This window comes from Aulonocara sp. 'chitande type north' Nkhata Bay, linkage group LG1, assembly GCF_057382095.1.
Source record: "Aulonocara sp. 'chitande type north' Nkhata Bay isolate Kocher_YH1m ecotype deep benthic linkage group LG1, A_spYH_male_GT1.1, whole genome shotgun sequence".
Taxonomy (NCBI): Eukaryota; Metazoa; Chordata; class Actinopteri; order Cichliformes; family Cichlidae; genus Aulonocara; species Aulonocara sp. 'chitande type north' Nkhata Bay.
In genome coordinates, this window is record NC_141344.1 from 19,221,174 (window position 1) to 19,229,979 (window position 8,806).

Sequence of the window (8,806 nt, forward strand, 5' to 3'; positions counted from 1 at the left end):
TGTGTGGTGGTGTGATTGAGAGACCGTATCGCCTGCGGGAAGAAGCTCCTCCTCAGTCTCTCTGTGTTGGTCTTCAGGGAGCGGAATCGCTTTCCTGACCTCAACAGAGAGAACAGTCTGTTGTTGGGATGGCTGAGGTCCTTCACGATCTTCCTGGCCTTGGTCCAGCACCGCCTGCTGTAGATTGAGTGCAGGTCAGGGAGCTCGGAGCGGATGGTGCGCTCAGCTGACCGCACAACCCTCTGTAGAGCTCGTCTGTCCTGCATGGTGCTGTTCCCGAACCAGGTTAAGATGTTTCCCGCCAGGATGCTCTCTATGGTGCACGAGTAAAAGTTCCTGAGCACCTTGGAGGGCAGTTGGAAGTCTCTCAAGCGTCTGAGGTGGTAGAGACGCTGTCGGGCCTTTTTCACCACGGTGTTGATGTGACAGGACCATGACAGGTCCTGCGTGATGTGAACTCCGAGGTATTTGAAGCTGTCCACTCTCTCCACTGGGCACTCGTTGATGACGGGGGTCTGGTAGTTCCTCTCCTGCTTAGTGCTGAAGTCCACTATCAGCTCCTTTGTCTTACCCAGGTGTGTTCCCTTCCTGTCTCCCATCCTATGAGTTCTCCTGTGTGTATTTAAGCCCTGTGTGTTCTCCTGCCTGTTGCTGATTTGTCTGTGATGTCTTCCCTGAGTCTCTGCCGTGGTCCTTCCTATGTTCCTTTGCATGTCACTCTGTGAGTTTTGGTTTCAATTTCATGTATTTAGGTTTTCCCAGTTTAGTTATTTCTTAGTTCCTCGCCATCTCCACCTTAAATAAACTCACTCCTCATACCAACCTCTGCCTGCACTTGGGTCCTCACTTTATCTACACACAGCCTGCCTCGCCAGCCGTGACAGCATTGGTGTTATTGCTCCAGTCCAGTTTACAGTCCATGTATACTCCCAGGTACTGGTAGTCCTCAACGATCTCCACATCAGCCCCTCTGATGGTGACAAGGGTAGGAGGAGGAGCATGCTTCTTGAAGTCCATGATCAGTTCCTTTGTCTTTGTGATGTTAAGCTCTAGATGGTTTAACTCATACCACTCAACAAAGCTGTCCACCACACTCCTGCACTCCTCCTGTCCATCCCTGATACAGCCCACAATGGCAGAGTCATCAGAGAATTTCTGCAGATGACATCACTAAGACTTGTACCTGAAGTCAGATGTGTAGAGGGTGAAGAGGAAGGGTGATAAGATAGTCCCCTGCGGCACCCCCGTGCTGCTCAGGATGTTATCAGAGCGGCAGCTCTTCAGCCGAACATGCTGTGGTCGACTTGTTAAATAGTCAGTGATCCAAGCTACCAGTGGGGCGTCCACCTGCATTTCCGTGAGCTTATTCCCCAGCAGTGATGGTCTGATCCTGTTAAAAGCACTAGAGAAGTCAAAGAACATGACCCTCACAGTGCTTCCAAAAATGTCCACCCCAGAATAAGCCTGGTCTAGCAGGTAGATGATGGCATCCTCCACGCCGATACGGGCTTGACAAGCAAACTGCAGGGGATCCAGCCAAGCAGACGCAGGTGTCTCAGGATGAATCTCTCTAGCATCTTCATGACATGTGAAGTCATTTTCCCTTTCCAGTTCACAATCAGTCTTACCCCAGGTCAAGAATATGTATAAGAAAATTGGCCTAATTTAATATTATTTATAAACATACCTGTCCGATGATTAATTGCATAGGTACATGGAGTCAGGACCTCAGAGCAGAAGCATACGGCATAATGTGTTGTACATTATTATATGCATTTTTCATCTATTGTATTTACAAACATCAAGGAGTCACAAACAAAGAAAGTCCACACCATGGCACATGTTTAAACAAGGAGTGTTAATTGATCAAAATTATTTATTAAACAAATAGACATGGCAATTTTTTCAGCCCCCCAAAAATACATGTTCAAAGCAACACAACGGCAGCCCAATATGAGACAGAATTGTGAACTCGACTCTGTAGAGTGGGCAATAATAATGAAGCAGTTGATTTTATTTTGTAGATTCTAGCTGCTCCTCATATGTTTGGCCACCAGATGTCACCAGAGAGGACTGTGTTGAAAAGCTTTGAGTAATGAACCGTTTTTTCAACACAAGCTTCAATGCTTCAGAAAGCTTTATCTGGCCATCACTAACAGAAAGTGAGCCTTTATTGACGGCGGAACAAAATAACCAACAGGTGGAACATGGAAAATGAGCCAAAACCTAAACTGAGAAAAAAAAAAAACAAACCCAAAAACATGTACCTGAAACTAGAAACGCAAGGAGACGGAGAGCAGAGATTACACATGGGATGACTTCTCCAGTACCTTTCAGATCGGTCACATGTGCTCAGGATGAACTTGCTTTCATCTGTGAAATGAACAGAGCATCAGAAGTGGACCTGTGTAACAGGGTCATAAATCACATCTTGTTATAATTACACAAAATGTGTTCTAAACCCCCAAAACTGTTCCTTTTATACCTGACTTTTAGGACCTCCAAGCCTGTAGTTATGTTTATTATCAGTTAGAGCCCCTCCTCATTGTTCTTCTTCTTTGGTGCTACCCTATAAATACAGTGTACCCCTTTTGCCTCTCTTCTACAATTCCCCTGTGGGAGAGGTGGGTGTCATTTCTTTCCAACACTGTAAAACACACATATAATTCATATTTAGCCACCCTGATGTTTCTGATTGCAATTTTAGTTCAATTATTGTCATCATTATGCCTGTTTTTTGTTAGATGCTATAAATGTGTAGTATGTGTGTGCCATATGTGTGTTCTAGGGAACGTGAACACTAGCATGAATAGATAATTCTTGCTAGCTTGGAAGTTGTGGTGGGTTGAGCTAACCCTCTTCCCCACTGTTTGTATTTGGTCATAGGAGCTGGAGTGGGCAAGCTATTTGGAGGTCTTTCTTTCTTTTACCTTTATCGTCAGGTATGTCCGATTTCGTGTTGTTGTTTTTTTAATCTTATGTCAAATATGTTACGTGTAAATTCATACTTTATGTTTAATGTAAAAAATAAATGCCAGCCCTTTTCTACAATCCCCTGTGGGAGAGGAGCTGGAATGGGCAAGCTATTTATTTGGAGGTCTTTCTTTCTTTTACCTTTTATCGTCAGACACAATGCAGAACCACACCGGTTACACCTGCCAATACTCGTATTCTATGGTAAATGCCAATCTGACTCTACAGTGCCAGGCAGTGAGCACAGGGCCCACTAGAGGACATCGGGGCCTCCAGCAACTCTCATGAAGTCTGTTTCTGTTTGTTTGATCAGACACATTCATACCAGTGGGCCCTTCAAGTGGATTTTGTAGTTCTGGCAGCACTCATTCTCTTCCTACATTCACAAAGGAGAAGATACCGGTTCTGCTGATGTGTTAAGGACCTTCTACAGCCCTGTTCAGCTCTCCTAGAGAAACATTCTGTCTCCTGAAATATCCTCCATGCTCTTGACACTCTGCTGGGAGACACAGCAAAGCTTCTGGCAATAGCACTTATTGCTCTGCAATACTGGAGGAGTTGGACTAACTGTACAGCCTCTGTAGGGTCTGACAGACGGATTTCCTGAAAGACCAAATTCCAGATATCGTCTGTTGCAGGCCATTATGTACAAACGTCATTCTGGCAGTATGTCAGCAGTTGTCAGCAAATCCCCTCTTGCGTCTGCTTGGAAAGCTTCTCATTTTGGCAGAGACTGCCATCAGAGTGAAAGTGTGGAATCAATGAACACTACCATTGGAAGCTGGAGCTAGAAAAGGACACTGGTTTTTCAGCAGGACTTGTAGAAACCACAGTAAGAGCACTGGACATGAATTCACGCATTGTGGATCTGTCATCAGTGCTGTGGCTTTGAAGTTGAGCAAAACTGATGGTAGAAGTTTCTTCTGAATTCTTCAATTCAGGATTCTGAGTGCAACCAATTTGAACTAGCTACCCAGAATACATTGCAGCGTAAGCCGTGGCTGCCTGTAAGTGAAATGATTAGTTTTTAAAAATACATATATAAAACCCAAACCATATAAACTGCATATAAACATATATACCATACCCACTTGTCTAGGAGGAGATTATATAATGAGGTACAGCTAAATGATTTGTAATCAGTGTATTGCATCTTTATTTACATTTGAACTGTCTGACTTTGTGAATACAGAATTGCATGCCTTCATATGTGACAAGAAAAGCAGATTATTGTCAAGAATCAGAATATGATTAAACTGTCAACCTAAATAAATATAAAGAGGTAGAATTAAATATCAAAATCCAGACAACAAACCAGTTTAAACTGGTTGTTGTTATGACTTCACTGCATGAAATCGTATTTTGCATCTGTGGGAACAAGAGCTGGCTATTTATTTACACAGAACACAACAAATAACCGCAGTACTGAGACCAGCCCTTATCCAGTCACCTAAAATTCAACTGTGGAGCTCACAGGGTCCCGATCAATTCAAGTTTGAAGCAGATCAGCTTAACGCATATCAAAAAGTGGAGGACCGAGAGACAATGACAGCAGCGACAAAACAAAAAAAACTTGACAGTTAGAGTTGATTAAAGTTGATCACATTTTATTTTTTACATTTTTAAAAAACAAACACAATTTCTAACAAAAAAAAACAAACAGTTGCCTCAAGACATTTTATACTGTAGAGTAAAGAACCTACGATATAAGAAAGAAACCCCAACAATCTGATGATCCCGTATGAGCAAGCACTTTGGCAACGGTGGGCAGGAAAAACTCCCTTTTAACAGGAAAAAACCTGTGACAGAACCAGGCTCAGGAAGGGGCGGTCATCTGCCATGGCCGGTTTGCGGGTTGATGTTAAGTTTCTTCAGTATTTGAAGAAAAGCGAAACAGCCTTAAGAAAAAGTTTTTTATCCTTTTCCCTAATGAAATCCGACCTATAGGAGGCGCTGCGTTGACTGTTCCTTCTTTGCTGTCTGCACTTGTACAGCTGAATCCCTGGATTTAGAGGAAGATTCTACCAGCTGTTTTTGTTTGACACCCAGCTTCCAAGACATTTCATCTTTTGCATGCCATGCAAACCTACTAAATACAGGCTGATCCTTTTTGCGTGCAGCTGCTCTTTTCTGTCGGTTTCTCTGGATTTCAGCTGCAGTGGCACAGTTGTCAAAAGTGGAAAACAGTCTAGATCCTCCACTGCTCTGTTCTCTGTTTTTTATGATTTCACTTGAGGTAACAAAGTTTTCGTTTTCATTTTCTAGACTGAGGGGTGGGCACACTTTCATGAGATGGGATGACTCCGCGTAGCAATCTACTGCAGGGTCCTCAGGAAGATGTTTCATTGTAATAAAACGATCTCCCAGACCCTCAACAGGTGTCATTCTTTTTACAGGATCCACACATAGCATCCATTTGAACAGGCTTCTTGGATTCTTTGTTTGGCTGTGGGTGGTGTTTGGCTAAATCTCCCATGCATGTGAACTTGTCTGTGATTGATTTACTTTGTTTGATCACAGTGCTTGTAGATACTGAATACTGAACTGATGTCTTCATTACCCATGTGTGTTTCATTATCCCTTTTCTTTTCCAGAAATAGTTCTTGCTGTGCAAAAGTTTTGCGAGATCCCGAGTTTGTTTTGCGAGATCTCACAAAACTTTTGCGAGATCCCGAGTTAGTTTTGCGAGATCTCGCAAAAGTCCCTCTTAATTTTTTTTCTCCCATGTCCCCTGCGGGGCTCCGTACATTAGGCCGACTAATGTGCCGCATGTGAACAAAACTTCCAATCATTTCATATTCACACATACCGGTGGTAGCCCAATTACAGAAAAGCTGCGACAGAACCAGGAGCCCACATGTCTGCAGATTCAGTCACAGGTATACCCAACATGACCTCAGGGGCCCTGTAACCAAGGGCCTGGATTATGGCGCCACATGGAATGTTTGTAGGACGAGTGGCAAACCAAAATGAATAAGTTTAACTTTAAACGGCTGTCAAGACTGATTTACAAGCATGATGTTATCAGGTTTGATGTCCGCATACATTATACCTATGCTCTTCAGAGCGGTAAGAGCTACAAACATCTGCTTTAAAATGACCCGAATCTCATAGAGAGCGAGTGGATGGCGGTACCTGTGACTAAAAAAAAATCAAACTAATGTCTAGCATTTCCATTGAAATAAAGGCGCACTATTTGTACTCGAAGATTTCATAGTACTTTACCAAATTGCACCGATCCTTGTCCAGAGCACTCATCTTTTTTTTTTTTTTTTACAACCGCGGCCTCTTTCCAAGCCATCCTTTTGCATTCCCTTTTAGCAACCTTGACTGCAGGGGCGATTTTAGCCCATTTTTGGGGGTGCTTCAGCAAAATGAATCAAAGCACCCCCAAAGATTTCTTGCTGTTTTTGACAATATTTGCTGTTTGTGTGACACACTACTAAAATATAAAAAGCATACATAGGTTGAGACGTAACATTTTAACAATAACAGTATAGATACCCCCCCCCCCTCTCTCAAAATGGTTTGTTCCAGCTCTCCCCTGCTCTGGCTCTAGCGCCGTTGCTGCCAGAGCGATGGTGGCTGAGACGCAGCGGAGCGGAGGTGTAAGTGCCTGGCTTAAAACAGGACATGTTAGCTGCATTTAACCCTAAGTTACTCTTTATATAGTTAGGTAGGAGTCACACCATGTTTCTTTTTGGCTGAAAAACATTACACCCAGGTAACCTGCAGTGTTGAAAACGTGTTTTCCAATGATGTTTGCTACCCTACAATCCGTCCTACTCTGTAGTAAATTCAGCGACATTTGACCGTCCTGTTGCTCCCATTGAAATGTATACAGCCTATTTAAAATCTAAAACTTAAAATTGTCGTAGCCTACTGTTGTTACCACTGTCCTGTTTGAAATGGAATGAGAGAATCTGGTTATTTTGTCATTTGTGCCGATATTAAACCCAGGAGCCACATTCAGGTAAAAGTGTAATAACAAATGATCCGTCAATAAAGGATAATGTTGGATCAGTGTTTCAATATTTATATCTTTTATTAGATTTACATGTGGTTTGGTTATTTACCTTGTGGTGAAAACACACTGAGAGAGGACTTTTTTATTAGTGATCTTAATAATATATTTTTTTTCATATTAATGTAATTTTTCATCTAATTGAATACAATCTATTTGTGTATGATTGTCAGTCCAAAGAGGGAGAGAGGAAAGAGGGGAACGTGAAGAGAAAGTACAAGTTCAGGAAGAACCAGGTAAGGAAACAGACAGGGAATAGTGACAGGCAAAACAGAAACTGTTTAACCGCTTGAGAGAGTTGACCAGCAAAAGTGATTTGCCAACTTCAAGGTGAGGCGACATAGGTTAAAATAAAAGAAAAAAATCTGCAGAGCCATAGTAGTATTGTCAATAAAGATCTTTTCATACATTGTACCATAGGCAAAGTTGCCTCAATTTTTATAATTTTTAAATCAATATTTTGTACATTCAAGGACTCTATTTTTGGAGTGTATTTTCATATATCTGTATTGTATTATAATACACATTAAAAGTTAATCTCTGTCCAAAAAATGCACTTAGTTTACTTTTTACTCACTATGAGCATCATTCATTATTCTTCATTCTTCTTCTTCTTCTTTCTTGATGAATTTAAGAATCTTATGAATTATTATGGAAAGTTTGCAGACTTGCACAGAGATGGTAAAATTATGATGACTGATAACGGAGATGAAGACAACAGATGATGAGGACAGGGAGGAACAGGGGTTTAAATACACCAAGGAGACAGTCAGAGGGAACTTGGAACAACTGGAGACATTTAGGGATGCAGGGACTGACAGAGACAGGGAAGAAGACTCATCATGATGAGTAAAGTTTATCTTGCCTGGCTGGGCAGCTCTCTGAGTGCTCAGCACCCCCAAAGCTCTGATCCTAGAATCGCCCCTGCTTGACTGCTACCGTTTCAAATGTGTCCAATTTTACGCATTGCACCACTCGCCCAAAACTTCCTCTTCCTCCAAGCCTTTTTACTTTTTTTTTTACTTTTTTTCTTTTTAAAGTTTTACATCTGCAGGACTTGAAGTTATCTGTCACGGCTACACTGGCAGACCGTGGGAATGTGGGGAAAATAGAACCCAAAACGCAGGACTCTGTGCGATCAGTGCAGTGCATTTATTTACAGTGATGTAAATATTACACAATGAATCCCCGTGTGCGCCCGGTGTTCCCACCGTGCCGTGTCCATGCTCTGTTTGTCCGTGCCTGCTGCCTTCTCATTTCCGTACTCCTACCGGGAAATAACAGAGGCAGCCGTTAGTACAAATAACTTCACTGTGGCAAGCTCCCACTCACAAACCGACTAGCTAGAGAACTGCAGGAAGTCTCACGCAACAATCCAGCGTCGAGGAGCTCTCAGCCACACTGCTATGTCCTTTGATGTTAAAGAGTGTCTATAAGTTCATGTTAAGCCAAAGGGTAAAACATGTTTGAAACGCTACGAGTTGTAAGATGGAACAGATTTCACAGTCGTCTGTGGCAACTAACAGTAATGTGGAGATTGGTGAGAATGCTGTCGTCCAAAGTAATACGTGTAAATACTCCCACCGCTGCTTCCTGGAGGGGTTTTGAGATTAAGGAATTGTACCACACTTGGTGTTTTCTGTAATTTAATTTGATTACTCTTAAATCTTTGTTTTACATTTCATTTGTTGATATCTAGTGTGGATGCGATTAAGCATTGTTCTTCTACTTTTAATCTTCCGTAAGTTCAATACTGTTCATGTTCAACTTAGAAAAACCATTCAACCACCATTAGATTCCTCTTCTTTT